This window comes from Tursiops truncatus, chromosome 9 (genome assembly GCF_011762595.2).
Source record: "Tursiops truncatus isolate mTurTru1 chromosome 9, mTurTru1.mat.Y, whole genome shotgun sequence".
NCBI lineage: Eukaryota > Metazoa > Chordata > Mammalia > Artiodactyla > Delphinidae > Tursiops > Tursiops truncatus.
This window is the reverse complement of record NC_047042.1, coordinates 13,220,997-13,235,460: the sequence shown is the minus strand read 5'-3', so window position 1 is coordinate 13,235,460 and position 14,464 is coordinate 13,220,997. Positions and strand designations below refer to the sequence as shown.

The following is a 14,464-nucleotide window of genomic DNA, read 5'->3' as shown; positions in this document are numbered from 1 at the left end:
TGGAAGCAATGGTTGTGGGCACACGCCTCTGGACACAGCCCACAAGGACCTGCTTTCCTATCCTGACCCCATGACCCTTAAGCTGTGTGATTTAGGGCAATGACTTAACCTCTCTTAACATCAACTGCTTCTCCCGTGAAACAGAGATGGTATTACCCAACGTGCTGTTGGGAAGACTGAAGCATTGTAGGGAATGGGTCTGGTGGTCTGCATGGTATACAGCAGATGCTCCTTAAGTTAGTGATATAGGCAGGAAGAGCCTCTCATAGCTGCTCTCCCACCATGGCCATTCAGACCTCACAGGATTCTTTGCACCTTGGATTTTAGATGCTGATAACTGGTTTCTGTAAGGTGAGGTCAGGGCAGAGAAGACCCAGGGAAGGGTTGGTAGGCTGCTCAAAAGACACCCTCCATAAGGGCTGATGGTGGGGTTTTAGGTGAGGGAGATGAGAAGGAGAATGCTTGCAAGAGAGGCAAGGGGAGTTCCTGGAGCAAATAGTGAGGGAAAGGAGGGTATGCTCCAAGGAACACACGGAGGACTGGCATTACCTGTGAATATGAACATCTCCTATAAACAGAGAAGAAAGTTAGATAGTGCTTATTATATGCCGATGATTATTCAAGGTGCTTTAGGTATGTTAATTCACGCAAACCTCTCAGCAACCTTTGAGGTATGTACTATTATCATCTCCATTTTACATGTGCGTGAACTGAGACAAAGAGCAGTTAAGTAACTTGCTTAAGGTCCCCCAGCTGGTAAGTGGCGGGGTTGGGTCACACCAGGTAGGCTTATTTTAATGTCCTTCCACCAAACCATGAAACTGATTGTGATCGTGCACCCCTGTGTTAGGGGCGCACAAAAGTCAGGGTTGTCACGTCTTGGTTGATCTTTCTTCCCCTGAAAATTGGGTCACCCTAACAGTCCCTGGTTTACTCAACCAGGGCACTTTCAGTATCCAGCATCTTTTTTCTTTTTTTTCCTCTTGGCTTGTCCATTGTCTGTTCTCAGATGGGATGTCTGTGCTCAGATGGGATGTCCTCGCCGTTCCCGTAGAGCAGTCAGGGTTCAATTAGAGGAAAAAACACCACCACTAGGAGTGATATATAACATTATAAGCACTAAATAATTTTGTGAGCTGAACAGCCTATGTACTGGGGTCTGAAGTCTCCAGGGCAGGCATTCTAGAAGGGAAGATGAAGATGGATATGAAGTGGGAGAGATCAAGGACAAACTGGAACGCACAAGCATGAAGCTGGGACCAAAGGACAGACTGGAACTCACATATGTCTTTCAAAAAGCCTCCAAGTTCAAGGGAGTGGGTGTCCTATAGGAAAAGCCAGAGCCCTCCACTGTGGAATTAACCACACACCTGGCTCGTGAGTCAGAAGCTGAAGGAGGCTCCCACAGGGGAGGGGATTGGAGGGGCAGTGAGCTCAGTGGCTGCCCACACCAACGAGTTGAGACAGGAGCTTGGGCTGCGACGGTGCCTCACACCCCAAACCAGTCTCCGGAGAAGGAATATGGCTACTGTTTCACTCCTGCCCTCCAAATTCCACCCCAGAATGTCTCTTGCGGCCCATGCCAACCTGAAACTGTGCAGGGAAGGGAATTTGGGGAAGCGTAGCTCCAGTTTAACTAAATTGCTACAATGAGGGTCACCCTACTTTTGCCGGGGAAGCTCCATCATTCTTTCTCTGGCTGTCAAGCTGAGGGGAATAAAAATACCTCCTGCCCAGGCAATTTCCTCTTTCTAACATTTACTTTATGTTTTGTTTTAGAGCAAAAGAGGAGTTATTCCCTGCTGCCAGCCTCTGCTCTGAACCCCTGGGTGTGTCATCTGCTTCTCTTCAGAACCACCGACACCCTCTGCCCTTGGGCCTCTTCTCTCCAAAAGTAGGTTGTTATCCTAATCAAAAGAGTCACCAGTGGTTTGATGAGTTTGGGAAATGAAGCTAATTTTTTTAGGGTCTTAATTATATAATTGCTATGTTCCAAAAAAGAAAAAAATATATATATATTTAAGTCTCAGAAAGTGTCTTTTGAATATGCCATAATTATATGAAGTAACATAAACGACAGTGTAATATGATCTACCATACTGATCTCCAGGGTAGGTGTAGGCACAGAGTTGCTTTTATTTAAATATACTAACAATTAGAGGTAGCATAGCCTAGGTGAGTGGTTGTCACACTTTGGCCTGGGGCAGAATCCTCTGGAGGGCTGGTTAAAAGTCTGCTGGTTCCCATCGCCAGAATTTCTGGTTCTAAAGGTCTGGGGTTGGCTTCCCTGCTGGCCCAGTGGTTAAGAATCCATCTACCAATGCAGGGGACACGGGTTCGAGCCCTGGTCCGGGAAGATCCCACATGCCGCGGAGCAACTAAGCCCGTGGGCCACAACTACTGGGCCTGCGCTCTAGAGCCCACGAGCCACAACTACTGACCCTGTATGCCACAACTACTGAAGCCCACGCGCCTAGAGCCTGTGCTCTGCAACAAGAGAAGCCACTGCAATGAGAAGCCCTCGCACCGCAACAAAGAGTAGCCCCCGCTCACTGCAGCTAGAGAAAGCCCACGCGCAGCAACAAAGACTCAACGCAGCCAAAAAAAAAAAAAAAAAGGTCTGGGGTAGGGTGCAGGAACTTGCAGTTCTATTGAGTTTCCAGGTAATGATGGTGCTGCTGGTCTAGGGGCCACACTTTGAGAACCACTGGTCTTGTGGTTAAGATCACAGGCTTCTAGGCCAGACATCATGGGTTGGACTCCCAATTCACCATCTGTTTGCTGTGTGACCTTGAGCAAATTACTCAATATCTCCATGCCTCAGTTTCTTTATATGTGAAATGAGGATAATAATGACACTTACCTTTGGCGGTTATTGCGAGGTTTAAATAAATTAATCCACATAACGTATGGATACTTTATTTTTTTATTTTGTAATTTATTTATTTTGGGGTGTGTTGGGTCTTCATTGCTGTGTGCGGGCTTTCTCTAGTTGCGGCGAGTGGGGGCCACTCTTTGTTGCAGTGCGTGGACTTATTGCAGTGGCTTCTCTTGTTGCGGAGCATGGGCTCTAGGCAAGTGGGCTTCAGCAGTTGTGACACGTGGGCTCAGTAGTTGTGGCTCGCTGGCTCTAGAGCGCAGGCTCAGTAGTTGCAGCATGCAGGCTTAGTTGCTCCACGGCATGTGGGATCTTCCCGGACCAGGGCTCGAACCCGTGTCCCCTGCATTGGCAGGCGGATTCTTAACCACTGTGCCACCAGGGAAGTCCGTATGGATACTTTATGCGTCTATAAAATACTTTTATCCACATAAAATATGGATACAGCACACGGTAAATATCAAATATTTGCCATTATTTTAATTCAGAATGTTTTGTGAGTCAGTGATTACATAGCAAATGCATATTATAAAATATTCCAGATCCACAGATCTTTTACACTCACAAAGGCTGAGTCTAGAAAAAATGGGAGGTTTTAAATTTAATTTTTAAGTAATCGGTTGTGGAGTTCCCTGGCGGTCCAGTGGTTAAGCCTCCGTGCTGCCAATGCAGGGGGCTCGGGCTCGATCCCTGGTCAGGGGAACTAAGATCCCACGTGCCACCGGGCCAAAAGATTTAAAAAAAAAGAAAAAGTAATCAGTTGTGAAATTGTTATGTCTCTTCCTACTTGTCCCTTAGTATTTCTCTAATGATCACGGAGCTTGGAAATACCCAGCAAATGCATTAGGAAAAAAGAGAAATATAGCAAATGCCGGTTCTTTTACAAAACATTATCATTTAAGTGAAAAGGTAGCATTATGGCAAAGTTTGAGTTCAATTTCCTAGTTGACCACAAGGTGGCAGCACCACACGGGATTTTGCAGAAGAGTAGTATTGCTCAAAGTCGCCTCCCGCATACCCCCTGCACGAGGCTGCCCTCTTGGACTCTGAAATCCACTTCCTGGATCTCGGTCCCTTTCTTATCCTTGTTTAGGCTTTAGACCATCCGTGGACCGAGCCCCATTCCTGTTGCGGACTCGAGGGTCAATTCACGGATTAGAAAAACAGGGTTTCACTGCAAGACTAACCTAATTTGTAATTCGGAACAGCTCCGTGTGCGACTCTGAGCCTCAGTTCCCCCGGTGTAAACTAAGACAGTGGAATAGGGGCCCTCCGCGGTCATCAGCCCAGGGTTCCAAGTTCCGAATCAGGTTTGTAGGAGGTGTCCACAGCAGGCAAGTGGGTTCACAGTCGCCGGTGATTTCAGGCTGCAGGAATCCAGGACCCGCCACTGTGTGCCAGAGACCAGCACGACACCCTCTGGAGCATCCTGTTTAGGGCCTAAGAAATGTAAAACGTTGTGTGCTATTATCAGGAGATTCCGTGGAAAGTCGTGTCAATTTTTAACGTAAAACGGATTACTTCAATGAGATTACATGCCTCAGAAGACTTTTTCAGGGACCACCTGTCCACTCTCTTCTGCCTTTAGGGTTACCTCGGTGGAGCCTGTCGCTTTGAGCAAGTGTTTTTGTTTAATTGACGCCTAAAGGGTTTTGTTGAACTGAAACTTCTTTTGGAGAAGGATGCTCTGGCGCCCTCTGGTGACTTATCCCAAGTAATGCGTCACTCGCCTTAAAACGCCTTGCTTTCAACTTCTTACACCAAATAATCCAGTTTTTGCCTTCTGAGTCCTATGTTAGCCTGCTTCTGGATTATTACTTTTACTGCTAACTCTATGAACCACACCCCCGCCAAGTATGGTTATGAGATTCCGCGCTAGAAATATAGACTCCAGGCGAGCTTAGAGTGGAAGCATGAATAAACTAACATGGCAGGAGTGCCAAGCCTTTGACGTTGGCTCATTTCATAGGAAAAGAACATGCCTTAGGAGAGATGGTTGTCAATCCCAGCGGGGAGAGGGAGTGTCTGTGATGAGCCTCATATTTTCTGTGCTTACGGTCCAGGTAGCTGGCTCTCTGGAATCCCCCTGCCCTTTCCTCTACCTCCCATCTCCTTGGCTCATGTGGTATGACTTGGTGGCCACCCAGTTCCTCGCAGGCTGGCCCCTCTTGGGACTCTGACTCTATCCTAGTGCTCCTGGCTAGTGAGGGGCCAGATCCTGATCCTTGTGCCTGGAAATGTTGCTAGAAATACCGTATTTCTCCAGGGACCAACTGCATCAGGATCTCCTGGGATGCTGCTTACATCCAGACTCCTTGGGTCCAGCCCCAGACTTGCTGCATTAGAATCTCTGAAAGTAGAGATGAGAATTATGCATTTTAAACAAGATCCCTGGGTGATTGTTAGGGAAGCCAGGATTTAGAAATTGATTCATAGACATGTGACTTCACAGACATGATGATGATCACGATACCCTCTGTCCACATAACAAGTGTCTGCATTTCTGCTACCACTTCCCCACCCCACCGCCAATATGACTGTGCACCTTCTTAGATCTGAGCATCAGCCAGGGTGCACAAGCATGAACCTCCTGGCTTCTGTCCCAGGAAGCACATCATAGAGTAAGTTTTCTACCTCTTTCCTGAACCCCTTTTATCATCAATCAGGTTAGTGTTTCTGACCAAGACTCTTTGTTGAGCAAACTTAAATTATACCCCTAACATTAAAATGTCAAGGATTAAGAAGTTGATCCTCTATGTGGTACATATATACAATGGAATACTACTCAGCCATAAAAAAGAACAAAATAATGCCATTTGCAGCAACATGGTTGCAACTAGAGAGTATCATACTAAGTGAAGTAAGTCAGAAAGAGAAAGGCAAATACCATATGATGTCACTTATATGTGTAATCTAAAATATGGCACAAATGAACCTATCTATGAAACAAAAACAGACTCTCAGACATAGAGAACAGACTTGTGGTTGCCGAGGGGGAGGGGGAGAGGGAGCAGGATGGACTGGGAATTTGGGGTTAGTAGGTGCAAACTATTACATTTAGAATGGATAAACAACAAGGTCCTACTGTATAGCACAGGGAACTCTATTCAGTATCCTGTAATGAACCATAATGGAAAAGAATATGAAAAAAATACATATATATTGTTTTATATATATATATATATATATATAACTGAATCACTTTGCTGTACAGCAGAAATTAACACAACATTGTAAATCAACTATACTTCAAGAAAATAAAGTTTAAAATAAATAAAATAAATGTGTGGTATTTTGGTAGCTTTGCTGAGGCACCTTTTGTCTATCTGTGTCTGTCTGTCTTTCTGTCTATGGAGGGCATGGCATGCCATTGTGCACTTGACATTAACAGGAATAACATGAAATTGAGCACCTGCTCTTTCTGTTAGACAGAAGCTATGAGGTCCGGGGCCTGAAACCCATCCTAGGGTTCAGGGACTCAGTGGTGGGAAGGACAGTGAAGTCCAATTTGTTGGCCAGGGCAGGAATCCCATCCCCTCACGCTCACTGAAGGGACATTGTCTTAGATGCCAACTTCTGCAGCTGCCTGCCCTTGGATCTATTTTCAGGTATACTTTTCACCCGAGTACCCAAGTCCTTCCTCACCCAGCAAGGCTCAGAAAAGAGGTGGTGAACAAAATAGCCTAGGAGGTCACTAACACTGGTCACTAGTGCTATGAGTGCGGACACTCATCTCAGACGCTGAGCAGTGCTGTCCAACGTGGTAGCACAAGCCACATGTGGTCATTGAGCACTTGAAATGCGGCTCATGCAGAATGTGCTGCAAGTGTGAAAACATACACCAGACTCTGGACACACAGTAAGAATATAAAATATCTCCTTGACAGTTATAGATAGATAGATAGACACATGGATAGATAGATGGCATGCGGAAATGATAATATTCTGGATATATTGGGTTAAATAAAATGTATTATTAAAATTAATTTTACTTATTTGTCGTTTTCAAATTTGGCTACAAGGCAATTTAAAATTATATAACGTGGCTTGGACGCTACTGGTCTGGGCTCATGGTATTTATCTGACGATTTCCACTGTTTCTAATCCTTTGGAACTTAACCACTTCCCTAACATGACCTTTCGGGTTTCTCCTAGTTCTTTCCCTCCTGGACAGCCCTATTCTATTGCCCACGGAGCTGTGTGACACATGCCAGCTCTTGCTAAAAAGTCCTGCTGGAGTGCCCCAAGTTGCCCACTCCATTGCTACATGACTCTAGCTGTTAGAAGATTCTTTCTTATACATCAACCAAAACAGGCTTCCCTGAGACAGCTTTCTATGAGAATAAATGAGCCATGGTTAATAACCTGATAGCAACACATTTATGCCATTTATTTAGTCGAGTCCCTATTTAGTTTGTTTTCAGGTTTCTAAAATGTGTATTATGATAATCATCCTTATGTTTAAATTTTTATACACATATTAAATAATTTGGATAAATTCTTACTAAGACAATCTTTTAAGCTTTTGACACTGTTCTGTATTACATGAACAACATTGGGTATTATAATTTTTAAGATCTTTGTAATTCTTATAAAATGGTAATTTTGTTAAAAATTTTACATTAAAATGGTTTAAAATAAGTTTAAAATGGTAATTTATTGTTTTCTTTTGCTTTAGTGTTAGTATATTTTAACTTTCTTTGTTTATTTAGAATTTAATTTCATCTCAAGCTCCCTTTCTGTTGATGGTAGAAATTAAACAGAATTCAAATGCTAGTTCCTATGTGCATGTTTTCTTCTAGAGGTGATCTATGCATTTTCTACACAAATGTACCATATAATACACGTTTTTCTATGCCTTTCATTTTCATATTTATTCTGTTTTTAAAAAAGAAAATCCTAGGCTGGCTTTTTAAAAATATTTAGTTGGCTGCACCGGGTCTTAGTTGTGCGTGAGGGATCTTCGTTGCCATGTGCAAGATCTTCAAGGGCCTGGGGATCCAGTTCCCCGACCAGGGATCAAACCCGGGGCCCCTGCGTTGGGACTGTAGAGTCTTAACCACTGGACCGCCAGGGAAGTCCCTAGGCTGACTTTGTAAAAAGTCCTCTTTCACAAATGTCACTGATTACCTTAGCCTTGTAATAAACACAGGAATCCACTTTAAGGAGCAATTCAGTTTCCTTTTTTTTTTTTTTTTTCATTTCACCCTTCTTTCCTTTATTTCTGCTTGTCTTTTCTTCAGATGGAAGAGTAAGCAGTCAGATCCTGAGTGTCCCGGAACCCCCAGTGGACAAGTTTGCTCACCCCTGCATCTTGTGAGCTGGAAACGGTGGGCATGAAGGCCCTGGGCCAGGCTGCAGAATCTCTCCACTAAGACCTGCTGATGGAGGCAACAGGTAAGAAATGACTGAATTCTTCTTGTGAGAAGTCCCAGCCTCTCCTCCTCAACCCCCCAGGTTCATTCCTTTCTTTTATCTCTTTGTCTCAGTTTAACAATGCTTTACATATAACTGGCACTATATAAATACTTGTTGAATGAATGAATGAATAAATGTAAATATCAATGGGTGAATGCTAACCCTGGAAATATCTGGTTAGGCTTGTTAAAGCAACACCGAAGATTTTCATCTGTGTGAATGACTTACCATGAATGACCAGTGATAGGGTAGCACAAACACCATTGGGATATCATAAAATCACATATTGTTAGAGCTGGAAGGGGCCCTTGAGCTTTGCATGTCCCAAGGTTCCCAACTGATGAATACCATCAGAATCTAGCTGGCAGGTGTATTTACTTAGCTTGTAGTCTTGCTGCTGATGTTGGTTTTCCCCTTGGAATTAGTTACCAACATATAAATACTGGAAGACTTCATAAAAAGTGTTTTAAACTGGAATGTCTGGCACTGCTAGGTCCGTAGCTACACACAACACCCTGGGCTGAGCCGTTGCTGCCCTATTTTAGATGGGATGCGTTCTATTCATCGATGGAGCCCCCAGCTGCACACAGTGCACCTGACACACACACAGGACTTGTCCGGCCCTGGGAGAGGTTGCACTTGTGATGCCTAACCTAGTCCAATGCCAATGTAGATAAGGAAACTGAAGCCCACTGAATTTACCTCCCTAAACAGTTTGCTTGATTTTAGCCTCATCCCTGCACTATCTTCCATCTACTTCCAGAGTAAGCTCCGGAAAACACAAAATTGACTAGGTCACACCACTGCTTAAAATCCTTTGGTGGCTCTACTAGATCTAAAGATCCCAATCTTCTTATCATGGATTATGAGACCTTTAAGTGGAAAGCCTGCTTTGCCAACTTTAACTCGGACAACTCTGACTCACCAGCCACACCAGGTATCTTCACGTTCCTCTACTCTGCCATGTCCTCTTGTGCCTCAGCGTCTCCATATCCGCTGTTCCCTTTTCCTAGAAGGCTTCTCCCTATCTGTTTATGTGTCTGACAATTTATTCATATTCAGTACTTAGCACAGGCACCTGTGATTCTCCCCGGTGAATCCTTCCACCCTCACTTCATCGTCTCTACCATGGGACACAGTTCACAGTCCTCTTTATAGCTCCTGGAACAGTTTACTATGACTTCCCCATTAGACTGTGTGCTCCTTGAGGAAAGGAACCACAGATCATTCATTTTTATCTTAATTATTTATCCCAGTGCTCAATGTTGAATGAATGAATGACAGCCTTGCTCCAGGTGACTTTGTTAGTGACATAGCTGTGAGACACTATGGTCTTCCCCTGATTTCCTCCTGTAGCGTTACGACCAGGAGTCCTTTGCAAACAGAAGAGAGTGTAGGGACAAGCTTCACTCTTCCCATATTACCAGACTGTCTCAGGACCCTTAGTCTTCAGTGTTTGTTGATTTTATTCCTCCTCTTTCTTCTATACATATTGTATACCTCATCTTGGCTTCAGCTTCTCACTTAAAAAATTGACTCCCAGGGCTTCCCTGGTGGCGCAGTGGTTGAGAGTCTGCCTGCCCATGCAGGGGACGCGGGTTCGTGCCCCGGTCCGGGAAGATCCCACATGCCGCGGAGCGGCTGGGCCCGTGAGCCATGGCCGCTGAGCCTGCGCGTCCGGGGCCTGTGCTCCGCAATGGGAGAGGCCACAACAGTGAGAGGCCCACGTACCACAAAAAAAAAAAAAAAAAAAAAAAAAAAATGACTCCCAAACATCCATTTGACTCCGGATAATTAACACAAGCCAATCATGGACATTCTATATACTCCATGCCAGTGGGTTCATAAATGGTTTGCGGCCAAAACCTGGCCAGTGAGATGTGAGGAGAATCCTGCTGGATGGAAGATAGCTCTGAGACATTGTCCACCATCCTAAAGAAAAGCCATGAGAACAGATGTCTCCTCCCTTTATCATCTGGACATTGTAATTTCAGAATTTGATGTATACAAGTGCTAAAAATATCTTGCCACAAGCCTGAAAACGAAGCCAATATCAAGGATGACAGAAAGATGGGAAAAACCTGGAATGAAGGTATCACTGAACAAATGAATTAACCAACCCTGATTCTTATTACCAAATGAGGGTATATTGGTTTTTTAAATTTTTATTTATTTATTTATTTATTTATTTTTGGCTGCATTGAGTCTTCGTTGCTATGCGCAGGCTTTCTCTAGCTGCGGCGAGTGGGGGCTACTCTTCATCGTGGTGCGCGGGCTTCTCATTGCAGTGGCTTCTCTTCTTGCGGAGCACGGGCTCTAGGTGCGCGGGCTTCAGTAGTTGTGGCACGCGGGCTCAGTAGTTGTGGCTCACGGGCTTAGTTACTCCATGGCACGTGGGATCTTCCCGGGCCAGGGCTCAAACCAGTGTTCCCTGCATTGGCAGGTGGATTCTTAACCACTGTGCCACAAGGGAAGTCCCTGAGGGTATACTGTTAATTGCTATGTTAGATAATAAACTTCCTTCCTGTTAAGCCAGTTTAAGTCTTGTTTCTATAATTTGGAACCAAAACATGTTACCTGATGTAGTTCTTCAATTCCCACTATCATTCCTAAAATAACTACATATAATCCTCAACTTTCTAATCCCTTTTTTAGTCTGTGAATAGCGTATTATATAAGCTTTGGGTGATCTAAAATTGAGCACCAAGGAGGAACCAAGATGGCGGAGTAGAAGGACGTGCTCCCACTCCCACTTGCAAGAACACCAGAATCACAACCAGCTGCTGGATAATCATCGACCGAAAGACACTGGAACTCACCAGAAAAGATATCCCACATCCAAAGACAAAGGAGAAGCCACAAGGAGATGGTAGGAGGGGCGCAATCACAGTAAAATCAAATCTCATAACTGCTGGGTGGGTGACTCACAGACTGGAGAACACTTATACCACAGAAGTCCATCTACTGGAGTGAAGGTTCTGAGCCCCACGTCAGGCTTCCCAACCTGGGGGTACGGCAATGGGAGGAGGAATTCCTAGAGAATCAGACTTTGAAGCCTAGTGGGAACTGATTGCAGGACTTTGACAGGACTGTGAGAAACAGAGACTCTACTCTTGGAGGGCACACACAAAGTAGTGTGTGCATCGGGACCCAGAGGAAAGAGCAGTGACCCCAGGGGAGACTGAACCAGGCCTACCTGCTAGTGTTGGAGGGTCTCCAGCAGAGGTGGGGGGTGGCTGTGGCTCACCGTGGGGACAAGGACACTGGAAGCAGAAGTTCTGGGAAGTACTTGGTGTGAGCCTTCCAAGAGTCTGCCATTAGCCCCAGCAAAGAGCCCAGGTAGGCTCCAGTGTTGGGTTGCCTCAGGCCAAACAACCAACAGGGAGGGAACCCAGCCCCACCCATCAGAAGTCAAGTGAATTAAAGTTTTACTGAGCTCTGCCCACCAGAGCAACAGCCAGCTCTACCCACCACCAGTCCCTCCCATCAAGCCTCTTAGATAGCCTCATCCACCAGAGGGCAGACAGCAGAAGCAAGAAGAACTACAATCCTGCAGCCTGTGGAACAAAAACCACATTCACAGAAAGATAGACAAGATGAAAAGGCAGAGGGCTATGTACCAGAAGAAGGAACAAGATAAAACCCCAGAAAAACAACTAAATGAAGTGGAGATAGGCAACCTTCCAGAAAAAGAATCCAGATTAATCACAGTGAAGATGATCCAGGACCTCGGAAAAAGAATGCAGGCAAAGAAGAAGATGCAAGAAATGTTTAACAAAGACCTAGGAGAATTAAAGAACAAACAAACAGAGATGAACAATACAATAACTGAAATGAAAACTACACTAGAAGGAATCAATAGCAGAATAACTGAGGCAGAAGAATGGATAAGCGACCTGGAAGACAGAATGGTGGAATTCACTGCGTGGAACAGAATAAAGAAAAAAGAATGAAAAGAAATGAAGACAGCCTAAGAAAACCTCTGGGACAACGTTAAACACAACAACATTCGCATTACAGGGGTCCTAGAAGGAGAAGAGAGAGAGAAAGGACCAGAGAAAATATTTGAAGAGATTATATTTGAAAACTTCCCTAACATGGGAAAGGAAACAGCCACCCAACTCCAGGAAGCACAGTGAGTCCCATACAGGATAAACCCAAGGAGAAACATGCTGAGACACATAGTAATCAAATTGGCAAAAATTAAAGACAAAGAAAAATTATTGAAAGCAGCAAGGGAAAAATGACAAATAATATACAAGGGAACTCCCATAAGGTTAACAGCTGATTTCTCAGCAGAAACTCTACAAGTCAGAAGGGAGTGGCATGATATACTTAAAGTGATGAAAGGGAAGAACCTACAACCAAGATTATTCTATCCAGCAAGCATCTCATTCAGATTCGATGGAGAAATCAAAAGCTTTACAGACAAGCAAAAGCTAAGAGAATTCAGCACCACCAAACCAGCTCTACAAGAAATGCTAAAGGAACTTCTCTAAGTGGGAAATACAAGAGAAGAAAGGGACCTACAAAAACAAACCCAAAACAATTAAGAAAATGGTCATAGGAACATACATATCAATAATTACCTTAAACGTGAGTGGATTAAATGCTCCAACCAAAAGACACAGGCTTGCTCAATGGATACAAAAACAGGACCCATATATATGCTGTCTACAAGAGACCCACTTCAGACCTAGGAACACATACAGACTGAAAGTGAGGGGATGGAAAAAGATATCCCATGCAAATGGAAAACAAAAGAAAGCTGGAGTAGCTATACTCGTATCAGATAAAATTGACTTTAAAATAAAGAATGTTACAAGAGACAAGGAAGGACACTACAAAATGATCAAGGGATCAATCCAAGAAGAAGATATAAGAATTATAAATATGCACCCAACATAGGAGCACCTCAATACATAAGGCAACTGCTAACAGCTATGAAAGAGGAAATGGACAGTAACACAATAATAGTGGGGGACTTTAGCACCTCACTTTCACCAATGGACAGATCATCCAAAATGAAAATAAATAAGGAAACAGAAACTTTAAATGACACAATAGACCAGATAGATTTAATTGATATTTATAGGACATTCCATCCAAAAACAGCAGATTAAACTTTCTTCTCAAGTGTGCCCGGAACATTCTCCCAAATCTTGGGTCACAAATCAAGCCTCAGTAAACTTAAGAAAATTGAAATCATATCAAGCATCTTTTCTGACCACAACGCTATGAGGTTAGAAATGAATTACAGGGGAAAAACCGTAAAAAACACAAACACATGAAGGCTAAACAATACGTGACTAAATAACCAAGAGATCACTGAAGAAATCAAAGAAGAAATCAAAAAATACCTAGAGACAAATGACAATGAAAACACAACGATCCAAAACCTATGGGATGCAGCAAAAGCAGTTCTAAGAGGGAAGTTTATAGCTATACAAGCCTACCTCAAGAAACAAGAAAAATCTCAAGTAAACAATCTAACCTTACACCTAAAGGAACTAGAGAAAGAAAAACAAACAAAACCCAAAGTTAGCAGAAGGAAAGAAATCATAAAGATCAGAGCAGAAATAAATGAAATAGAAACAAAGAAAACAATAGCAAAGATCAATAAAACTAAAAGCTGTTTCTTTGAGAAGATAAACAAAATTGATTAGCCAGACTCATCAAGAGAAAGAGGGAGAGGACTCAAATCAATAAAATTAGAAATGAAAAAGGAGAAGTTACAACAGACACTGCAGAAATAAAAAGCATCCTAAGAGACTACTACAAGCAGCTCTATGCCAATAAAAAGGACAACCTGGAAGAAATGGGCAAATTCTTAGAAAGGTATAACCTTCCAAGACTGAACCAGGAAGAAACAGAAAATATGAACAGACCAATCACAAGTAATGAAATTGAAACTGTGATTAAAAATCTTCCAACAAACCAGGACCAGATGGCTTCACAGGTGAATTCTTTCAAACATTTAGAGAAGAGCTAACACCCACCCTTCTCAAACTCTTCCAAAAAATTGCAGAGGAAGGAACACTCCCAAACTCATTCTATGAGGCCACCATCACCCTGATACCAAAACCAGACAAAGATACTACAAAAAAAGAAAAGTACAGACCAATATCACTGATGAATATAGATGCAAAAGTCCTCAACAAAATACTA

General features: G+C 43.5%; 1 long non-coding RNA gene across 2 annotated transcripts in view; it reads right to left on the bottom strand.

Moving 5' to 3' along the window:
* The window catches only part of LOC109550774 (uncharacterized), a 55,811-nt gene that overhangs the window by 30,882 nt on the left and 10,465 nt on the right, over positions 1-14,464 (bottom strand). For both annotated transcript variants that reach the window (XR_012333866.1, XR_012333867.1), the window contains 2 exons: positions 5,132-5,228; positions 4,066-4,318 (listed from right to left, as the gene is read on the bottom strand). This is a non-coding gene — a long non-coding RNA (uncharacterized lncRNA). The remainder of the gene's footprint in view (positions 1-4,065; positions 4,319-5,131; positions 5,229-14,464) is intronic.